At 42.2% G+C, this 23,653-nt stretch overlaps 1 protein-coding gene across 12 annotated transcripts in view; it reads left to right on the top strand.

The window, feature by feature from the left end:
* The window catches only part of TCF20 (transcription factor 20), a 191,282-nt gene that overhangs the window by 51,586 nt on the left and 116,043 nt on the right, over positions 1 to 23,653 (top strand). For 5 of the 12 annotated variants that reach the window (XM_083698521.1, XM_083698515.1, XM_083698530.1 and 2 more), the window contains 2 exons: positions 12,502 to 12,634; positions 14,626 to 14,696. The exons of 5 other annotated variants lie outside the window; for them this stretch is intronic. The gene's annotated coding sequence lies outside the window, so the exon portion shown is untranslated. Of the gene's footprint in view, positions 1 to 12,501; positions 12,635 to 14,625; positions 14,697 to 22,276; positions 22,344 to 23,653 lie in introns of those variants that run through there. 2 more of the 12 variants (XM_083698533.1, XM_083698526.1) reach the window with 2 other exon arrangements.

The raw sequence follows: 23,653 nt of genomic DNA, 5'->3' as shown, positions 1-23,653 counted from the left end.
GTTCCTAGTCCCAAGTACAAGATAGATGCTTGTGACATCCATTTTGAAGTAACTGAGTTTTTATACATGAGTACAGTACAACATTATCTCCTAAATGGTCCTGGGATTCTAAATAATTTGTCCCCTTATAAAGAAGAACCTTGGAAATGCAAAGTGTTCTGCTTCATTTCTTTGCTGTGAGAAGTTTTGGAAGCTCTGCAACGGGCTTCCTTTTAGAGTGGTTTGCTGGGCTGATCAGTGCACAGGATCCAGCACAAAACTCAATTGTCTATCTAAAGACAACTGAGAAATCATACAGACAAATGTGCTCAAAATACTTGGTCAACTGGAGTGTCTGGTTCCTCAATAATAGGCATCACTTCTCTAAAGAGCTAAGGCAAACCTACCTGCTCAACTGCCCTTTATTTCACCAGCTTCCATTGCTCTTACTTCTCATATCCTAATTCTAACATATTAATATCTTCTTCTTTTTAAAACATTAAAGTGGGGGGAAATTCTGGTGATTTCTATCGTGGTAGTTTTACTCAGCAACGGCAGCAATATCTTTCTTTAGAATTTTACACATAAAAGTCTTATTAAAATCAACTAAGACTGCAGTTCTCTTCTGCCATACCTGGGAGTATGCCTCATTGAACTCATTGGGACTTACTTATGAGTAGGCATTTATAGGTTTCCATTGTACACTTATGGTTTGTTGACAATTTTCTTGTTTATTTTTTGTAAACCACTTAGAGGTTCTATTTACAATTGAGTGGTATATAAATGTTGCTAAATACAGTGGTTCCTTAGCTTACATACACTTCAGGTTACATACGCTTCAGGTTACAGACTCCGCTAACCCAGAAATAGTACCTTGGGTTAAGAACTTTGCTTCAGGATGAGAACAGAAATCATGCTCCAGCAGCACGGCAGTAGCAGGAAGCCTCATTAGCTAAAGTGGTGCTTCAGGTTAAGAACAGTTTCAGATTAAGAACGGACCTCTGGAATGAATTAAGTACTTAACCTGAGGTACCACTGTAGAATAAATTAATTAACCCATGCCTGACTGTGTGTGGGAGAAGGTTAGATAAAACAAACAGATTAAAAGAAGAAATAGGTGTATTACTGGGAGTTGAGAGACCTGTGGTTGTTGTTTAGTCGTTTGGTCATGTCTGACTCTTCGTGACCCCATGGACCAGAGCATGCCAGGCACTCCTGTCTTCCACTGCCTATCGCAGTTTGGTCAAACTCATGCTGGTAGCTTCGAGAACACTATCCAACCATCTCGTCCTCTGTCATCTCCTTCTCCTTGTGCCCTCCATCTTTCCCAACATCAGGGTCTTTTCCAGGGAGTCTTCTCTTCTCATGAGGTGGCCAAAGTATTGGAGTCTGAGCTTCACGATCCGTCCTTCCAGTCAACACTCAGGGCTGATTTCCTTAAGAATGGATAGGTTTGATCTTCTTGCAGTCCATGGGACTCTCAAGAGTCTCCTCCAGCACCATAATTCAAAAGCATCAATTTTTCGGCGATCAGCCTTCTTTATGGTCCAGCTCTCACTTCCATACATCACTACTGGGAAAACCATGGCTTTAACTATACGGACCTTTGTTGGCAAGGTGATGTCTCTGCTTTTTAAGATGCTGTCTAGGTTTGTCATTGCTTTCCTCCCAAGAAGCAGGCGTCTTTTAATTTCATGACTGCTGTCACCATCTGCAGTGATCATGGAGCCCAAGAAAGTAAAATCTCTCGCTGCCTCCGTTTCTTCCCCTTCTATTTGCCAGGAGGTGATTGGCCCAGTGGCCATGATCTTCGTTTTTTTGATGTTGAGCTTCAGACCATATTTTGCGCTCTCTTCTTTCACCCTCATTAAAAGGTTCTTTAGTTCCTCCTCACTTTCTGCCATACAATGTGGTATGTAGACCTGTCATATGTAGAAAGAAATATTATCAAAGTTGCATTGGCACACTTGAATTGAGATTGTTGTTAAGACAATTGATGATGATGATTTGAGTTGTACATATTCCCTCCCCCCCTTCTTGTTGAGAAGTTAGGGCACAGAAAAAGGGACAAAAACTTTAAACTCCTGAATGGCTTGTTCAAGCAAATTACCAGAAGAGAACCTGTCAAAAAATGTGACTTTGTGTACCAGAGACAGAAAGGCTGTTTACTATTTGGGTTGCTGTATTATTGTTGTTGTTGTTAGATTGCATGCGGCAAAAACAACAAGGAGTTTTGTGGCATCTTAAAGTCTAACAAATATATTGTGGTAAAAGATTTAATAGATGCACAAAGTGTTTTCCTGAGTTGGACACAGACACAGTCACACACATGGTTGGGAAGCGTAACTCTGAAATTTCTACTTGGGCCAGTCAGTGGAAGGTGGTTTGGGAGAGAGAGTACTATATTTTTGCTGTGCCAGCTACAGCTGCTGTGACAGAGAGACACATATCGGACTTATTGCTGGTCAGTGGGCCAGTTTAGGTCTAACATAGGCACCCCCAAATTCGCCCTCCAGCAATGCTGACATAATAGGGAGGAGGCCATATTGCACCACCATCTTCCAGATATTTCTTGGGTTCCAAGCTTTCTACTCAGTAGCTGGCTAGTACATCATTTGGTTAAGTTTGTAGCCCAGAAATGGGAAAACTGTCCCTCCAGATGATGTTGGACTTCAGCTCCCATCATCCCTGACCACTGGTCCTGTTAGCTAGTGATGATGGGAGTTGTAGTCCTAAACAACTGGAGGGTCGAGTTTGGGGATGTCGGGTCTAACAGGTACTTTTAAGGGCCACTGAGAGAAGAACAAGAAATAATGGTTTCAAGATTTTAAAGAAACATGGGAAAATCTTCATAACTATAACTTGTGCAATAGAATAAAGAAGCTGTGTCATTTCATTAAACCCCCTTCCCCCAGCAGAGAGATTTTTGATCACCTGTTGTGAACAGTTGGAGGAATCCTGTCATTACTTAGATGATGAACAAAATATCTTCTGATTAAGTGTTTCGCTGTTACATTTGAGTTCCATATTACAATCCCCAAATATTTTTATTCTCTTAAAAAAAATACATGTGTGCGTCGTGATGGGGATTGGGAACATAGAGGAAGAAGTCTTAACTTTTTCTGTTCACACTGTGTGGACCCAATCCAGATCAGCCCCTGTGGAGCACTACTATTAGCCCCAGAGGATAAAATTAGTGCAGGGGTAAAGAGAAATCCCTCCCCACCCCTCCGTACCATGAGCCCAACCCAAATTACTTTTCCTCCAATGACTGCTTGTTGAAGAAGGAATTTATGTTGGTAGGTATAATGTGCATTTTGATGACTGGTAGGCACATGGCTCAAAGAAATCTGCCGGAAGACTTTGTAAGAATTTTGGCTACCTCAGGAAGGTGTATTTTGTGAGAACAATTTGATAACCAGGATGGGCACTCACCCTTAGGGCACCAGACTGCGTTCAGGGACTGAGGACTCATCCACACTGCGCTTGTCCCATGCATGGGTCTGAGAGTTTTCTGTTTGTTCTGTGCATTCTAATCTTGGGTCTGAGCAGTTTTTCGTTTATCCCACGGCTATTTACAACTGAATCAGAACAAACATCAATCTGCAAAAAGAAGAGTGGTGTTTGTTCTGATTCAGCTGTAAACAGCAGGCTTTCTTGGGGGGGAAAGGTGGAACCAGTGTGAACGAGCCCTCAGTGTTTGTTGACTGTACCGTCTGCAGTGAGCTAGGGCAAAATTAGTGAGACATAGCTCTGGACTCTTTTCATGGCCGTTGCTGGGAAAGCCTGGGAGCAGTAGGTGAATCCAGCACAAGCCACACAACTTGGCAATGCGACTCACAGCATGGAAGGGGACTTTAATTGTGCCCCTTGACCCAGGCACTGTTTATCATAGGGCCAGGCCAGCCTTGTTGATAATCCTGGGTCAAGAAGAAAAGTAGTTATAGTTTGGAAAAGCTATGAACAGCCGCTATTGCTGATATTCTAAGTCAGCTTACCCTTTTTAAAATAATAATAATAATAATAATAATAATAATAATAAGAAGAAGAAGAAGAAGAAGAAGAAGAAGAAGAAGTTGTTCTTGGGGGCTTGTTTTCAGAGTTGCCTATGTTTCAACCACATACTAATGGTTGTGGATAGGAATTAATATTTTGCTACCGCACAGTTGTACTCTTCAGTGCATCTCTAATGCTACAATTTGGTTCATGTTTATTCAGAAGAACGTCCCAGCCTAAGGTTGCAATCCTATACAAACTTACTTAGGGGTAAGGCCTATTTGACTCAATGGGACTTATTTCTGAGTATATATGCATAGGATTGGGCTGCAAATGATGGATTAAGTCAGGGGCATGTGGAAATGTGGGCTCTGAGGGTGGGTGGGAATCAGAAAGGAGGGAAGCCTCCTCCCTACTTTCTTTATCTCCAATCCATGGTATAGTATTCTGTTCACCCAGTATGGGAGGGAACAGTTTTTACTCCCTTTGGCTCAGTCTTTTGGGCTTTTGTCAATAACAAATGATTTTGCTGTGCCTTATTTGCATATTGTTTTTAAAGCCTCTGCATCATCCTGTTCTTTCTCCCATCCCCTCCTTTCTTCTCCCCACCGCAATAATTCTCTAGACGTTTATTTCTTCCAGCCCCCTCATAATACGTCTTTCATTTTGTTCTGATTTCCAATGCCCAGGAGCAAAGAAATGAAGAGAAATAGAGAAATAGTCTCATTCTTTTTTTCTTATCCGGGAAAGGGAATTGCAGGCAGGCAAAACTGTCAGCTTGGCAGCATGAGAGAGAGACTCCATCTCTGAAATGTGCAGAACATTGCTGTCAATCCCGAATGATCTCCTTACAGTGCCACACATCACAGTTCCTTTCTTGTCAACTGTGGATGGAACTTCCCTTCAAAATATTGCTGTCATCTTCTTCTGCTTTTACAGGGTCAGAAACCAGGATTAGATGCAAGACATAGAGCTGTCCTTTATGACAACCTCCCCACCCTCCCACACCTTTGCATTAGTGATATACCGGTACTTCCACTAGCGGCATCGAGTTTCTGTGCAATGGCAGGGAGGTAGCTTTGCTGTAGGAGTGTAGCTTGTTTTGATTTGAAAAATGAAAATGAACACCAATAACAGCCCCCCCAAAAAATGTCAGAGGTACTATGCAGCCTTCAGGTAAAAGAGTTAAGGATCCAGCCACCTCCAAAGGACATGTTTTTCAAAAGAAAAGAAAAAGAAAAGGCTCATAAAATAATGTGGAATTGTTGAACAGAGGGGTATCCGTGTTGGTGTTTGCTAGTTTTTTAAAAGCCTATGTAAGTGATTTCACACTGGACTTTCACATTTTGGAGCATTTGGGTTCTAAAGAAGTAAAAATAAGAAGCATTTATAAAGAATTCCTTAGAATGGTGCTATCATAGGTAGAGGACAAGGAGAAGATAATTCTGTTGCCCATTATCAAAAACAACAAAAAGCAGGACTGTTTGTTTAGACATCTGGTAACTGCTTGCCAGCTTGTTAGAGATACCATTCAGTTGTACAGCCTTAAAAGTGGACATAATTTTTGGAGGATGAGGCTGGCAAGCTGTGTGCTTCCATCTTGTCCATTGATTTAGGCAGCCAGATGTGGGCTGGCTTGAGAGGATGACAAATGTCTCTCGGACAGGTGGAGCAATAGTTAAACTGCTGAGAAAACCTTATTGGAATCTACCATATTGGGTAAGTTCTAGCCCATTTCCAGTATTCACTGTTGGGGCACGGTCCTTAAAGAAGTGGTTCTAACCCATCTTAAGTTTTTCCTGATGCTAGATTTTCTAATTCCATCTTAATCCAAGTTATTGTCTAGATTGGAGACTGAGATGGCCTGGTAGCACCCTAGTAGTTAATCGATTTCAGGAACTGGACAGAGGTAGTTATATCCCTGTAGGTTTTGATGGACCTCTCAGCAGCTTTCATGACCATCTATTGTAGTATGCTTCTGGACCAGTTGGCTGTGGGCATCATTTTATGGTGTGTCTGATCCTTCCAGAGAGTAGCTGTCAGTAGCTGGTGCTGAGGGACTTCTGCTTACCATCTTGACCATTGGCTTACAGTGTCATGAGGGACTCTTGTCCTCCATGCAGTCTCTGGGATGCAGTCTCTCCCTGCAGTCTCTGTCCCCCCCCCCCCATGAAGTCTCTGGGAGGGATTGCCCAGGAGTGACTCGACTTACTTCTCTTTCCATGTCATTGTAGAGATACTGTGGTGTTCTGAGATCATTAAGGGACTGTAAAACAAATGGAAGCTTAATCCAAACAATGTATAAGTACTCTTGGACAGTAGGGCTGCCAACCCAGTGGCAGTAATATAGCCTGTTTTGGATGGATTTGCAAACCGGGAACAAAGAAAGCTGCACAGATTGGTAGCGTTGCTCAGTCTGTTCCAGCTAGCTGCAGCATGAATGTTTTTGCAAGTAATGTTTATTGAGCATGAATCCCCCTCCCCCATTGCTAAACAAAAAAATCAAGCAGGAACGCTATCAGTCTGTGCAGCTGTCTTTGTTCCTGGTGCCTTCCATAGCTGATTCCTCCCACACACAAAAAACCATGTTGTTGTGCATGGGATTGTTCTCTGCCTTGAAAAACCAGATTTGCATTGGGGAAAGATGACCAGAGAAGCTAACCTGTAACCCTCCAGATGTTGTTGGACTATAGTGATTGGGGATGTGAGTTGTGGCCCAACAACATCTGGAAGACCGAACGTTAGCCACACTGCCATAGACTATTGTCTTAATTGTTTCTTTTTATGCACTACTGCCGCGACCTGCCCCTTTACATCTCACTCGTTAAAACTGTTCTCCTGGTTTGTTGATCTTTGTCTAACTTTTTCAAAACCCTCAATTTTAAAAAGCAGAAGTTTGCAGCTTGGTTGTACTTCTGCACCCAGCTTTACTTCCAGTTCCCTAGGCTGAAGCAGTGGCCAGGAGATTAGGCTGGTATACTGGCTGTGCAGATTTCTGGAGGAAGCAGACCTGGGCATAGTTAGGCACACACTTATTTTTAAAGCACATATGCTGCTCTTCAGTCATGTTTCCAGGGTGATTTAAATACAAATACAACAGAAGAAAAGAAGAAAATACAATAAAAATGAAAACCACAGCAGAAGCTAAAACTATATAAACTTAGGAAAGCTGGGAGAATAGAAATGATTTTGTCTGTCATGAAAAGGATAATTAACAATGATGCTGGCAGATTGACCTCCCTGGGGATGGAGGAGATTCCATAAACAGGACATGGCCACTGAGAAGGCTCATTCTGTAGTTGACACTGGCCTAACCTCATATGCCTTGGTTACATGAAGATCAGATTAGTGTAATGTACTCCATATGGAACTTCCTTTGAAGAGATTTTGGCAACTTCAGCTGGTATGAAATTCAGCTGCTAAAGTGCTGACTGGAGCTATATTTTCCCCCCAAGGATGTTACTCCATTTTTATATTGACTTCATTGGCTGTCAGTCTGTTCTGAAGGACCGTCAGAAGGCAGTCCTCTCTTTGAAGGTGTATTCTGTTGGAGGGCTTTCCAGTTTGATTCTGCTTTAAAGGTAAGAAAGCATGAAAAAGGAGAGCAGGAACCTTGAAGCTGCCCATCCACAGTTAGCAGCACCTGGTCAGCAGGTGGAGGAGATGCACCAAGTCACCTGATGCCTTAAGAACACAAGAAGAGCTGGCTGGATCAGGCCAGTGGTCCATCTCGTCCAGCGGCCTGTTCTCACCATGGTCAACCGATGCCTGTGGGAAATCTGCAAACAGGACCTGAGTACAAGAAAGAACATTTCCACCTGGCAGTTTGCAACAACTCTATTCACTTCCCCAATGTGGAAAAATATATGACATATATTTTTATTTAAATTTTGGTAATTATTTCTTGTGACTGTAAATATAAATCATGTGCAAATTGCTGTTTTATTTTGTCCTCTTTATCTGATGATGCAAACCCTCCTTTTTGACACTGCACAACTGACCATCCTAATTCAAAGTGTTGAATCGAGGCACAATTCACCTTTACAACCCTAAACAAGTTGGGACCTGTATACTTATGCAATCCTGCGATCCCTTAGTGGGATAAGCTATTTTGTGTAACTTCCTCTCTCTTTTGTACACAGAATCATAGAGTTGGAAGGAACGCTGAGGATCATTTAGTCCCCCATTTCGTGTTTGTGGAAAAGAGTGTGCTCAGAAGTGGTGCCAAGGATGTAGAACTCCTCTCCCTAGTGGTCTGCTTAGCCTCGCTCCTTTGGTCTTGAGTTGTTGACTGAAGAACTTTTAATTTATGTTAGCCTTTGGCTTCCCTTTAGTGCAGTGGTGGGGAACCTGTGACTCTCCATATGTTGTTGGATTATTGGGAAAGCTAACCGAGGCTGATGAGAGTTGGATTCAAGCAATATCTGGAGGACAACGGGTTCCCTACCACTTGATTTAATATGGCCTTTTTGCTTCCTTTGGTGAATGTTTTTGTTGATTATAACTTCTTTATTGTTTTGAGGTTGTTGTTTTTAAGTAAGTATTTTTAATTTGCTATGAGCCACCTTGAGCACGTTGTTCAGAGTGGAAAAGTGGGGATTTAAAAATTCCCTAAACAAATAGGTAAATAAAAATAAATACCGTAAATAGATCCTTTAATCATACAGAGGGGGCAGTCATGGCGTGTTGTTGCTCCTTAGTTCTTTTTGTAATGTGAAGATTTGTTGGGTGGATAATGCTTTTGCAGATTCTGGGACTGGATGAAATATTCCTGTATATCAAAGCCACGAGGAATTCAGTTGCTCAGTAACTGGTGGGGAATGTATGCTAATAAAAAATACTGTTTGATAATATGAGAGTCATTACTATGCTATAAGAGGACAGCTGCTGGAGGCCTTAGCAGTCAGTAATGCCCTTGGGGCTTGGAGGCAATCCAGCCATCTGGGAGCAGCAATATTTGGGTGATCTAGTGCTGTGCTGGAACTGTTTGTGTGTGTGTGTGTGCTTGCGTGCGTGCGTGCGCATACACCATCTTCTATCTGGAAGAAAGTTATTTAAGTCAATTGCAGTTTTACTACAAACTATTGGAAGGTTTTGTTTTTTTTAAATAATTTTTATTAACCGACCAATCAAATCAAATCAAATCACATCACATAAATTCTGAATTACAAAGCCGAATTTTAAATTTTTGTTGAGGGGACCCATATTTCAAGTTCCGAAGGGGGATTCCGATCATCTTCTTGCTACTACATTAATATCCAAATCAGTCCAAATAAAGTTCATAATTCTATCCAGTCTTATCTTGCTGTTTCCACATCTCATCTTGTTTGTATATTTTTTCTTTTTTTCTTTATGATCTCTTCTGATAATCTCCTTAAGCAGATAAACACCAATTATATCCTGTGTGAATTTTTCCGTTCGTACAATCCTCATATCGAGATGGTTTCCATATATCATCACTTTCATAAATAACATCGCTCTTTCCATCATCAATCTCAGGATCTGTCGTTCTTAAGTCCCACTGAGGAGTCTCTCCCACAATATAAAAACAGCTCTTTTCCTCCTCCCAGACTCAAGTCCTCCGACAGAGCTTGCAAACATGGCAACGGTATTTTTAACTGCGTCATTCCAAAGCTCTTAAACTTTCCACGCTCTTCTTAAAACATGCTTTGGTTAGAAAATTTATCTCCACACAGTCGTAAATCCAAAGCTTAAGTCATTAAAATGGCATTTCTGACGTGAGGGGGGGGGGATTCTTGTTTAATCACATAGAGGAAAGAAAGGAAAGGTTTTTTCCCCTCCCCCATCCAGTCCCTTTGCCATACCGAGTCTTGGCATATCTTCTCATGATTGATTCTTGTTCCTCCGACTCGTCTTGTTTATCAGAGAACTCTTCAGTTAGCAGTCTTTACTCCCCCTCCTTCCTTGAAATATGTGCATTCGCTTCTTCCTAATTGTTCCTTTTGAAGTTCTTGCAGCTAGCGGCGTGGATCAGAGACAGCGTCCAGGAGCACTGAGATCCACAGGAGGGCATTCTGCCTTGTGCCCCCATCCCCACAAATTCGGGGGGTGGTATAGGGCACAGCAGGCAAGGGCAGCCCCCCCCCACAACCCTGGGGGGGGGGGTAGGGAGGCTATTTACTCCCATCACAGCCTCCTAATTACCTCCTGTGGGTCGGAGAGATGTTATTGTCAGCCATCTTCCGATGCGCCCCTAGTGGCCCCCCTCAACTGTTGGAAGGTTTTGAACAGGAAAACGAGTGAAATAATTGCACAGCACTATTCTCATATATATGTAGAAGAGAAGAAGAAGAGTTTGGATTTGATATCCCACTTTATCACTACCCTAAGGAGTCTCAAAGCGGCTAACAATCACCTTTCCCTTCCACCCCCACAACAAACACTCTGTGAGGTGAATGAGGCTGAGAGACTTCAGAGAAATGTGACTGGCCCAAGGTCACCCAGCAGCTGCATGTGGAGGAGCGGAGATGCGAATCCAGTTCACCAGATTACGAGTCCACCGCTCTTAACCACTGCACCACACTGGTGTAGTGTAATGTAGTGTGTGTGTTTCGACACAGAATTCTGAATTGTCTGGGGAACTTTGGAACATGTAGATGAACAGAAATCACACAGCCGATAGTTTACTATGTAAATTTGGATAGTAGCCTTTCTGTTCCCACAACTAGATATTTAAAAACCATAACCGTTATGATTTAATCTTCCCATCTTTATTGGAAGGTACTGTATAAGCCTATTGAAGGTAGAAGTACTTATTTTAAAACCTAGATTTTTGTCTCTAAAATTTCTAACACTACCGTCCATCCTGATAAGTTGTTGTTTCCAGCCATTGCAATACTTTCAGGAGACTCCCAGTTTTCCGGAGATTTGCTTGTCTCCTGAGAGTCATGTCATGAGCAAAATAAATAGTCTCATATATGAATACATCAAAACTAGATTGTAATGCTATTATCTTCTTGGTTTTTGTGGATATTGATAAAAAGGCAGTAGTCCAATGAGTGCCACTCAAGACTGAAGTATAATTGGAATTAGTGGATCTCTGAAGTCTGAATGTTGGCAAATTTCTCTCACCCATGATGTCCTCCCACTTTGATCAGTTAAATGTCGTTTTTCTCTTTGGTTGTACAACCAAGACGTGGCAAGTCAGAGACCTCAATAGGTAAAACAGAAATACTTCTTCATTCATCTCACTTTAAAAAATAAAAATAAAAAGGGAAATGCACAATATAGCTCTTTTGAAAATTCTTCTGTGTCATATCCAGAAGGGATGATAAGGTCTTCGGTGCGGGAGGGTTCACTTCTACCAATTCCCTGCTCTCTGTAATGGGATAGAATTCGCTCATACTTACACCAGTAAGCCGCAATAAAAGGTGACCCAGAGATCCTGAGGCAGAGATATAGAGGCGGCTTATCACTTGGCCCGAGATGACATCACAGCTTCCTAGTTCGTGATGGTCGAATGTTGAACTTCGTAGATGCCACTTCAGATTCCAGTTCAGCCATGATCTTACAGAGTGGCCTTGAAAAAGATGTACTTGAACAAACAAACCCTGGTTACCTGAAAAACTGAAATCCATCTTGCATGTTTGCTGTGAGGATTAATAAGTAGGACTGTAAGCCACAATCAAATGCTAAGGTGATGGTGATATATACAGTTCAGTGCTTTTGAAAAGGGGCAGAACTATGCAGCACAAACCTATACATGTTTACTTAGTTTCAGTAAATGAGATTTACTCTCATGTGAGTGAGTTTAGGATGGTAGCTGTCACACATTTCTTGATTGTCAGTCATTTATTGTGCAGGAACACTGAGCACTGCAGCCTCCATATCATGTTGGGACTTCAGCCAGGAGTATGTGTGCGTGGATCAGATCCTTCCAAATTTGTTTTCTCACAGGTTGATTGTCCTTCCTGGGATATATAGAGGCCCAGTTTGCACACAGCAGGAAGCTGAACAATAGCAAAGATTGTGGCTGCTTTGCATCCCCGCCCTCCTGCCCTCTCCTCCTGCTACCCAAAGCCAAGCCATGGACTGGCTTAGGTCTGAACCTGACTTGTGGTTTCCTTATTAAACCACAAAGCTGAGTTTGGAAAAAACTTTAAGCCCAACCATGGCTTGGCTCTGGGTAGCACATTAGGAGGATGGGGTGGGGAAAGATCACAGCATCCATTTTTTATTTGCCTCCCCAAATCTGATTTGGAGGGCGGGGGAACCTGCAGAAGAAATTTAGGGAGTGCATGAGGGAGGAGGGGCAGAAGTCCCACTGGGCAAGTGTGAATTCTTGTGCTGACTAGATTCTTACTTAGCGCTAGCCCCTTACTTCAAGACTTTACCAGTGCAAGATCCTGAATTGTTGCAAAAATTATAAAATAACATGACATGGTACTGCTAGCATTCTCTTTCCTCTCTCATCACCCCTAATATTTTTACGCTGCAGGCTGTTCTGGATGGGGGTCTATTTTGTGGCCTGTCCAGCTGTCCATTTCAATATCATGTTTCTTACAGGGGCTGTTGGCAGATGATAAGGAGGAATTGACAGGACAGTACCTTAGAAAAAATCCTGTATAACTGGACCACAAGAGGAATGTGGTATTAGCAATCATCAATTAGTTCCAGAGTTATAACCTAAGACATGAAGGTTTGTTCCCCCCATAAATCATTATTGCAGATGTGATATGATTGCATCTGCAACATTTGGCAGTGGGGAGGGATTCGTGTGTGCAATGTAGTGTCATGTTATGTCTGTCAACACTATTTCATTAGCAGCTCTTTCATAGTACCTGTCCTTTTGTGGGCAGATACACACTTCAAGAGGCAGATGAGTTTCCTGCATGCCTCCTTATGGATTAGCAGCAAACTCTGCTGTGTAAAATGTCAGTCAGCCCTGACATCAGCCAGTTCATACATGCACATCAATTACTTTTTTATTACTAGATTATTCTGGGTTTGATGACTGGCAACAGATATCTAAATGACTCAGTTAGAAGTTTTGTATTTAAGGTCATATGGGATGATACAGAAGTTCTATGCTGTTCTTTCTCTGATGGCTCATTCACACAAACCTTATAGGTCGAGCTTCCCTATCACCTCAGATGTGAAACTTTGAAAGGAGTCAATTCACATATTCAATTGCCATTCATTGAGTGAGAGGAAAGAAGAAGAAGAAGAAGAAAAAGAAGAAGAAGAAGAAGAAGAAGAAGAAGAAGAGGAGGAGGAGTTTGGATTTGATATCCCGCTTTATCACTACCCAAGGATGCAGGTGGCGCTGTGGGTTAAAGCCTCAGCGCCTAGGACTTGCCGATCGAAAGGTCGGCGGTTCGAATCCCTGCGGCAGGGTGCGCTCCCGCTGCTCGGGCCCAGCGCCTGCCAACCTAGCAGTTCGAAAGCACCTCCGGGTGCAAGTAGATAAATAGGGACCGCTTACCAGCGGGAAGGTAAACGGCGTTTCCGTGTGCGGCTCTGGCTCGCCAGAGCAGCGATGTCACGCTGGCCACGTGACCCGGAAGTGTCTCCGGACAGCGCTGGCCCCTGGCCTCTTAAGTGAGATGGGCGCACAACCCCAGAGTCTGTCAAGACTGGCCCGTACAGGCAGGGGTACCTTTACCTTTACCTTTTATCACTACCCTAAGGAGTCTCAAAGCGGCTAACATTCTCCTTTCCCTTCCTTCCCCACAACAAACACTCTGTGAGGTGAGTGGGGCTGAGAGACTTCAGAGAAGTGTGACTAGCCCAAGGTCACCCAGCAGCTGCATGTGGAGGAGCGGAGACGCGAACCCAGTTCCCCAGATTACGAGACTACCGCTCTTAACCACTACACCACACTGGCTCTCCAGTGATTAGTGATAAAGCAATGATTCGCTTGTCCATTACTGTATTGCGCATTTGTGAACCAGACCTAAAGTAAGGCTGTGTTTATGCTTCCCTTTACTGTGCACTCACTGCATTTCCTGTCTTGGGTTTTTCATCCATGTTCACATGACACTATCCAAAATGCTTATGTATCCTGTACATCATTATAAATGACACCTGTTTGATGTTATTTCTCAAATCAGCTTCACACCAACTGGAATCCTTAAGACTCCTCTCCAGCTTACATGTGAACACCTTTGCTGAGGGTAAATGCATCCCCCTTCCCTCGTAGAATCATAGAGTTGGAAGAGACCAAAGGGTCATCTAGTCTAACCCCCTGCAATGCCCCTTGGTGTGTACACAAACAGAAACAAATCTGGCATTAATTTGACACAAAAGTACAGTATAGCATTTACCCAAAAGTCCCTTTGTGCTGGAAATTCCGTCTCTTACAGAACATGAACTTTCATATACTCTGGGGAGAAGCAGTAGTAACACATCCGAAGGAGTGTTATGCCTTGTCTGTAAAGAAGAGGGAGGGAGGGAGGATCTGTTAGAATCTTAATCTGAAAGCAGCTACTGCAGCTACAAACAAAATGCTAAGATTTTTATTTGATTAAAGAATAAGTGAATACTAAAAAGTAATTTTAAGTTTTATTTTAAATACTAATTCTTCAGAAGTATGCAGTCACAAACTAAAAATAACCTAATCTCTTTGCGTTTAAAAGTAAGTATAATTTTCCTGCATAACTAGCTACTTTTTCTTGTACTTGTGCCTAGGTTGACCTTTGAATGATATTACCAACAGAGGACAGCGCCAGTTTTGCCTTTCCAGGGTCTTCAAAAGCTATGTAAATTATGAATAATGCGTTAAATTGGCATACCTCCTTTGTGTAACATCTAACTGCTTCCCCCCCCCCCCTCTGTATTTTAGAAGGTGTGATTTTTGTGTATCTAGCTTCCATTTCATACCATCCCAGGCAGGAAAAGAGGGATGGAGTGAAAGGAAAATTAACTAGATGTAAAAGAATAAGAAAGGGACAAGAAGAACAAGAGCCTAGTTTTGGATGATATGTAGTTAATGTAAGTTCAAAGAAGACCTGCTCCTATTGTAAGACAAGAGGTGTGGAACATCTTTATACTCCCTTATGCCTGAAGCATGTCTTCCTTCACTTGCTTTTAGTTGCAGTAACAGAGCAATTCTGGTGTTCATGTCTGCCAGGAAGCCACACCTGTTGACTTAGAAGCTCTGTTCCAATTTCAGATACAGTACTTGGGAAAAGATTGTTGTTACATAAGGAGGAAGAGGAAGGAAGAATTTGGCACTTGCTCAAGTATAATCTTTGTTCCCTTAAGAAATGTCCCAAAGATGAACTGTAACATTCAGAACAGGCTCTACAGCAGATATGGGAAACTTGTGGCCTCCTAGATGGTCTTAGATTCCAACTCGCGTTAGTTCTAAGCAGCAAGGTCAGGGATGGCAGGAACTGTGGTCCTGCATCATCTAGAAGGCCACAGATTGCCCATCCCTACTACGTGTAACTCAGATTTAGGCCTGCTCCCACAACACTCTTCATAATTCTAACTAAATTGCTAGTTGTTGGATCTAGTGCCATCCTCGGTATTGTATTTCGACCTCAACTCATACACTTGCTGTTGCATGTTCTGTGTTTCTTTTAAAAAATAATAATAAATCTACAATAATAATAATAATAATTTTTATTTATATCCCGCCCTCCCCAGCCGAAGCTGGGCTCAAGGCGGCTAACAACAATAAAATAAGACAACACTTTAAAATCATTTCATTAAAAAATTACTTCAAATCAAAGTGATGGCAACCATTGGGTAGGGTTCTGTGAAGATTGCCAAAGAAGGGAGTCAGGCTGTGCCCTGGCCAAAGGCTTGGTGGAACAGCTCTGTCTTGCAGGCCCTGCAGAAAGATGTCAAGTACCGCAGGGCCCTAGTCTCTTGTGGCAGAGCGTTCCACCGGATCGGAGCCACAGCTGGAAAAGCTCTGGTTCTGGTTGAGGCCAGCCTAACCTCTCTGTGGCCTGGGACATCCAAGATGTTTTTGTTTGAAGATCGTAAATTCCTCCGTGGGACATACCAGGCATAGGCGCCGACTCCATGGGGCCTGAGGGGGCCCGAGCCCCCTCAAAAATTCGTTGGGGGGGGCAGAGCCCCCCCAATAATTTAAGAAAATTATTACCGTAAATTTCGCTCTATAACACACAGATTTTTTTCTCCTAAAAAGTAAGGGGAAATGTCTGTGCGTGTTATTGAGCGAATGTGTGGTCCCTGGAGCTGACTCGCCGGAGCGCAGGGGCAAAAATAGGCAAAAATCAGGCAAAAATAAGATCGGGCGGTCGGGCGGAGGGAAGGCAGAAGCTGCTGCTTTCCTGCATTCTGCCTCAGGGTCTTACTGCCCACCGGCTTCTGTTGCTGCGTTTGCTCAAACTCAACAAAGAGCAGGGAATCCCCTGCCCTCCTGGCAAGCAGAGGGTTAAGGAAAGGATCGAGTCCTTCCTTCTAATTCTTTCCTAGTCACACTGTGTGCAGGCTCCAGCCCACCACCTCCTCCTCTCCGTGCTCTAGGGATGCAGGTGGGAGAGAGAGAGAGAGGGCTGGCTTGGGGGGGGGACTTTTGCCTTCCTTTCCTCCCCCCCACCCCGTTAAACTCCTCCCCTGCATTCTTAGCCAGCTGCTTCTCCGCATACCCCTCTTGTGCTTCTTGTCCCTCCTGTGTTTTTCCTTCCCTCCCCATTTAAAACGTGGTGACAAAGCACGGATCCACATGGATCCTCAGGATCTTTGCATTGGGTCACCCCAAATTCACCATCAGATCACATAGCATGTCCATGGCTACATCTTGCACCAAAAAAAGCACGCACCCACTGTTGCCTAGGGTCACAGTGGTGCAAAAACGTGGTTACAAAGCACGGATCCACATGGATCCTCAGGATCTTTGCATTGGGTCACCCCAAATTCACCATCAGATCACATAGCATGTCCATGGCTACATCTTGCACCAAAAAAATCACGCACCCACTGTTGCCTAGGGTCACAGTGGTGCAAAAACGTGGTTACAAAGCATGGATCCACATGGATCCTCAGGATTTTTGCACTGGGCTACTCCAAACTCACTGTCAGATATTAAAAATCTTTATAAAATAGAGAATTAAATACATACAGAATGTTAAATTTTCAGTTTTGAAATATTAGTACTAGTTTAGTACTGTATTTCTATATTACTATAGTACTGTATTAGTTATTTTCAAATACTTAAATATTTTTAGGGTGTAAGACCCAATTAAAGCCCGTAATTACAGTATTTACATACAGTATTAGGCATTACTGTAATTACTTTATTAACTGTATTAAAGCATTAACTTTGAGATATTATATTTATTTAATGAACCCTCAGCCTTATTCAAAGTAAGCTTAAATTAGCTATTTCACTTATTAATCAAAGTGCTATTACTGTGCGACAGCAATATTTTATGTTTTATTCTTTTAATGATAGTTTAGGATTTATTTAAATATCATTTCAGTCTTTTCAGAGCTATATATTCACTGCTCTGTAATAGTCTATAAGCATAATTGTTACTGTAAATTAAATTAGCTTTTTACGAAAATACCGTGCGTGTTTTTGTTTTGTTTCTTTTTTCAAAGCCAAAAAGTGTTTCAGGCTTGTCGAGTTTTCCGGAGTGTGGAGTTATAGAGAGTCGAGTTTTCGGGGTTCTAATGTTGATCATATGACTCTAAAATACTTTTAAAAAACTTTAAAACTCACTAATTTTCATCTAAAATTTAGAAAACTTCCCGGGGCAGGACCCCGGTATGGGCCCCCCCAATATTTTTTATAAGTCGGCGCCCCTGATACCAGGAGAGGCGGTCCCGTAGGTACGAGGGTCCTAGGCCGTATAGGGCTTTAAAGGTTAAAACCAGCACCTTAAACCTGATCCTATACTCCACTGGGAGCCAGTGTAGCTGGTATAGCACCGGGTGAATTCACCGGGTGAATGCAGCGAGGACCCCTGCATTCTGCACCCGCTGGAGTTTCTGGGTCAGTCTCAAGGGCAGCTAAGGGCTAGAAAGACAGTTGAAAATGAAAAGTTAGAATAGGAATGGGAAGCTTGTGGCCTTCCAGAGGTTTTTGGAGTCCAGCTTCTGTCATCTCCAGCCCACTCAGTCAATGGTCATAGATGATGGGAGTTGTAGTCTAACATCATCTGGAGGGAAACAGTTTTCCCGTTTCTGGGCTACAAACTTAACCAAATGATGTACTAGCCAGCTACTGAGTAGAACGCTTGGAACCCAAGTAATATCTGGAAGATGGTGGTGCAATATGGCCTCCTCCCTATTATGTCAGCATTGTAGGAGTAGTGATGGGAGAAAATATTTTTTCTGTTTTTTGTATTCCCTCCCTTTTTCTTCTCCCCAGAGAGTATTCCTGTTAGTAGGCTAGCGTGAAGAAGCGAGCCTAAAAGGGGAGAAAATGGAATTAACTATCTACCAATAAACATGTCCAAGTTTATTTCATTATTATGGCTTTCATGTATGTTGGGGACCTTGGGATTGTTCACACACTCACAATTATAACGCCATAAGGATAATGGGGCACCAGGGGAATTATTAAGCCTTAAAGCTCATGTTAAAATATCTGACACAGTCTAATCTTATACATGTTTATTTGGAAGTAAATCACACTGTTTCCATTAGGTTTTGTTTTCACGCAAACCTGCAGAGTATTGTGGTCTCAGGCTGCAGTCCTATGCACATTTGCTCCCAAATAAATCCCATTAAATTTCACAGTAAATATGCATAAGATTAGGTTGCACATCTTATTAGATTGTTTTACGTAGATTCATAGCATTGCAGAGTTGGGTCATCTGGTTCAACTCCCTGCAATATCAACACGCGGACCCCATCCAAATTGAAACCATCCCAGACCCTGCTTAACTTTACAAATATGCTAGCTGTTTTACTGCTGCACCACAGAATACATCACCATAGGCAAGGGTTTCTAGAGAAAAGTCTATCAACCACTTCTGAATTTTCAGAGATGGGCCAGCATGGCTTCATAGATATTGGGCTCTGAATGCTGTACAGCCCCTTAGTCTCTGCCAATGCCTGCATTCAACCATGTTTAGGTACAATCCTTGAGAAATTCCAGAAGGTGTTTAATTATGCTTAAGCAGAGGAAGCAAACATCCTTTTGCTCCTTGTGTCTCTTTATTTGGAAGGATTTCATTAAAAAATCAACCTCAAAGCAGAGTTCTTCAGGTGGGCTTATAAAGGTTCCTTTCTCAACCGTGGTGTGCATGTGCTTGCATGCATGAACACATGCTCATGTACACACATGCTTGGTTTTAGCAATAATTGAATTTTAGCTCAGGTTATTGTTATCTGAATACAGATAAAGCATCTGAAAAATGTTAATTAAAATGCCTGTCACCACTTCATCTCTGTACTATACAGATATTTGCCACACTTCACTTGGTTTGTGCACAGTCTCCCACACTTAAACGATAATAAGCATTCCTTTTTCTAAGGTAAAAAAACACCCTGAAATTTAGGAATGATTTCAGCCGCAAACAATCGTATTTGCTACCTTTCTCTGCTTGAAGTTGACATTTCAGGGGCCTTTTATTGTTTCAGTGCTTTGTTTTAATGTTAAAGCAGCCGTCCTATACTTGAAACATATACATAACCCTGTATATATGTAGAACTGCAGCCCAACTGCTCACATTTCCCCCTTCTTTTTGCATTCATGAAAGCTCTGTGAGATATCTTTGAGAATCTCATGTGTCATAACATGCCTCCCTGAGATAGGGTTGAAGAAAGCAGAGTAGCAATGCTGTCCTTTGAAAACTGGGAGAGTTAGCAACAAGGCATAAAAAGTATAGAGCATGAATACTTTATACAGCACAGAGACAACTTCCTGGATTCATGGTGATAAAAGCTCTCGTAAGCAGACCTAGTGGTTGGCTTTTTAAAGGATTGAAACACATTCTGGTAAATAACAGCACACCGAGTAAGACTAGGAATGGGCATATCTGACAATTTTGATTTGTCTCAGTTTTTCATTTTTCCAGTCCTCAATTCTCCACATTTTCCCATATGTTTTTGATTTTTTGAAGTCCTCATGAAAATTCACTAGCATTTTACTGCAAATTTCTCCGAATATACACCTTTTGTATGCACTTTTCCCCAACATCACAGAATCACAGATTTGGTAGAGCTGGAAGAGACCATGAGGGTCATCTAGTCCAACCATCTGCAATGCAGGAATCTTTCACCCAACATGCAATTTTCACAAATACATGCCTCTTCTTTTATCATTGTAGTACTGTGATGGGGAGAATCGCGTCTTGTGAATTTTCACCTCTGCACAACTCCTAAAAGCAAAAAAAAGACAAACCACTTTGGGATTTCATTGTCTTAAAAGACCCCTGACCATTAGGTCCAGTTGTGACTGCATCTGGGGTTGTGGCGCTCATCTCACTTTATTGGCCGAGGGAGCCGGCGTACAGCTTCCGGGTCATGTGGCCAGCATGACTAAGCTGCTTCTGGTGAACCAGAGCAGCGCACAGAAATGCCGTTTATTGTCTTAGGTGTACTTAAAATTGCATGGTAACTGATGCAGGTTTCCTCAGATTGGTGAGGCAATGGTGGGATAAGAGTTTCTGCCTATCAAGCTGCTGTGAAAGACTCTCATATGTCATGACAAAAAACCACAAAGGGGTGGATAAACTGTATCAGCAAAATAGTTCATTCCCCTACCCTAGTTTCCTCTTCACCATTTGACCATGGGTATTAAGCTTGCTGGTTGCAGCAAGGCAATCTGTACCACATAACAAGATGAAGCACTTGCTTTGAGCAGGAGACTGCCACGTAGTACCATTTTTTGGGCAGCCATCTCCACCTCTGTACAACTTTTAAATAATGAACTCCAGTCAATTTAACATTGTGACAATATATGCAGTAGCTACAGGGTTATGTGGACTTCACTTCTACTAGGGCTTTCTTAAAGCACACTCCTAATAATACTGGAAACTACGGTAGCTTGTTAAGGGTCCTGGGAATTGTAGTTCTTTGAGGGTTTCCAGGGTTCCTTTTTTGGGGTGGTGGTGCTTAAATGAATGTAGTGCACACAATCTTATATTGACACCGTGGCGAAAGGGGATTCTGGAATGCTATGTTTTATGTTTCTGTCTGCTCCTATGATCTATGTTGGAATTTCTGTTTAGTACCTAGTACTGCCTCTCTTGTTTCTTAAAATGGTGAGATTTTATGCATCGCACACCCTAAATTTTAGTGCCCCTTTCTTTGAGGTTCTGTTCCTAATATTTCTTCAAAGGACTAGATTTACTATTGAATTGTTCTTATCAAACAATTACATATATAAAGGATAGGTTGGTGTGCGTGTGCGTTTGTAGTTGCTGTATATGAGCCTCACTTGTTTAGGTTGAAAAAAAATTGAGTAAATTATATATTGAACTGCTAACTGGTGTGGAGGCCTTGCGGTTTCCATGGTAACTGGGCTGGAAATAGCTCCATGTGACATCAGAATGGCACAGGTATAGTCAGATCCAGCTTTTTCTACCACCCCCAGCTAGTGAGCGCAGTAGGTACAGATATCACACGTGATTAGCAAATAGTAATATGCTAAGAATTTCAATTAAAGTATGTAAATATTCAAACAACCTGGGGTGACTTCTTATCTCTTGTTAGTAAATTAGAAGAGTTCATCATATGCCTGAAAAATATATGAATTCTCTTGCAGGTAAGAATTAGAAAATATTCCCCTCCCAAACTCTCCATTCAAGCATCTGCATTTCCTATATATCTCTGTGTTTTTTAAGTTGTCGTAAAAGATCCTCCAGCTTCTATAGGCAAAAATAAAATTGAGATTGGGACAATAAACTGCACATTTAATTGTGTGATCTCCTTCTCAGATTGAAAAGTGACACACATTCTTTTTTTTAAATTGGGGGGGGGGGGTTAATACTATTTCTCCACCATATGCTGTAGAGAAAGATGAGTTCTCTGTAAACGTATAATTTTTTGCTGGAAAATAATAATAATGAAATGTTAATTTTGACATCAACCTGGTTTTTCAGTTATTATATGAGTGTAAGCTCTGCTGTACTGTTCTGAGGAAGTGGCAGTGAAAGGCTTGAAGCACTGAATTGATTGGTAAAAGATTAGCGATAAATGAATTTATTAATGTGAGCATTTTTACACTTTAATAGAAAGAGACAGGGTGTTGAATTTTTAACAGAGGTGTCTTTTAATCAAAATGTTAATTAGTCATTGACTTTAAATAGTTTTACAGAAACAAGCAGATCTATTTAAATAGTATGACTGAAGTATAATAATAACAAAATTGCAAAGAATTTATTTGTATCCTGTCCTGAACCATGTTTTGAAGGGTACACATCCTGAAAACTAGCCCTTTTAAGTGCATATGGGCAAGAAAGACTCAGTAGTATGTAAGTATATTTCCATAGAGATAAGAAGGAGTGGGGTGATTAATTTTGAAACCCAGCTCCCCTTTCGTCTTTCCAGCCTTTCAGTTCAGTTCTTTCCAACCATCTATTTGTGGGTGAGAGTATAGATATTCTGTATGCATCCTGCTAGATCAGTGGGAAAAGATTAAGGGATGTTTTCAAGAATTATTTTAGCTGGAACACCCAGGGCCTGTCCAAGGTATTTTGCTGCCTGAGCCAGAACAGTCAATAGTGCACCTCATCGTCAAGGTGCACAGTACCCTGAGCTGAACAAGTTACTTTGGTACCTGAGGCAGAAAATCCTGCGAGTGCCTCTCTCTAGGAGTGAAAATGCAACAATAATAAACCAAATGCCGTATTTTTCCATGTATAACATGTATAAGACAACCCCTATTTTTTTTTACCACAAAAAATGGGGGGGGGGGGGAATTGCACATAGTTGTTGAGCTTCTTTTGGATGCAGCCACCAATCATCATCTACACACACAATCGCCACCAAAAGCCCACCTGCACACTCAACGCAACCACAGCAGATTGAACACACACATCGCTGCTGCTGTAAATAGCCCGCCCAATTGCCGCAGCCGCAGCCAATCATCAACAGGCCTTGCCGCAGCAACCATTCACACGCCCAATCACCGCTGCCAATCTCCTGCTGGCTGCTGCCACCAATCACCCGTCCCCCCTCTGCTATCTGTGTATAAGACAACCCACAATTTTTGCCTAGTACTTCTAATGAAAAAATATCATCTTATACACAGAAAAATACAGTAACTAACTTTGCTGCTCTTTCATGATATCCAAAACCACCTGCCCAGTGGAGATGTCTCACTCCTGTCTAATGGTTGGGCCAGCCATGGGAACACTTCTCCCTTTGTCTCATGTGCCCTAGCTACAGAGTAGGAAGGAGGGAGGGAATGACGCTTGCTGGCGCTGACTGTAGAGAATTGGTTAATGTCACCAGCTTCTCCAGAGGCCTAATGGTCTGGAAAAAGCTGAAAGTGAGCTTTATGCAACTGAGAGGGACAGGAGATGATGAAAACGATTATTACAGGCCTTGACTGTGACAGGAAATGAGCAGCTCCTTCTCCCAGACTCTGCTTTTCAACTTTCCTCTCAAGAGTCTTCACCTTCCCTTTGGGTGGGAGATGTGGAGAGTCTGAGGCTGCACACACACCAGACACCTAAAGCACACCGCTTCCCTCAAAGAATCCTGGGAAGCTGTAGTTTACAGCTTCACAGGGCTACAGTTCCTGGTGCTCTAAGCAAACTGCAATTCCCAGGATTCTTTG

The sequence above is a fragment of the Podarcis gaigeae genome, assembly GCF_964106915.1.
Source record: "Podarcis gaigeae genome assembly, chromosome: 10".
NCBI classification, from domain to species: Eukaryota; Metazoa; Chordata; class Lepidosauria; order Squamata; family Lacertidae; genus Podarcis; species Podarcis gaigeae.
Note: the sequence above shows the minus strand (reverse complement) of the source record. Positions and strands in the feature narration are given on the sequence as shown.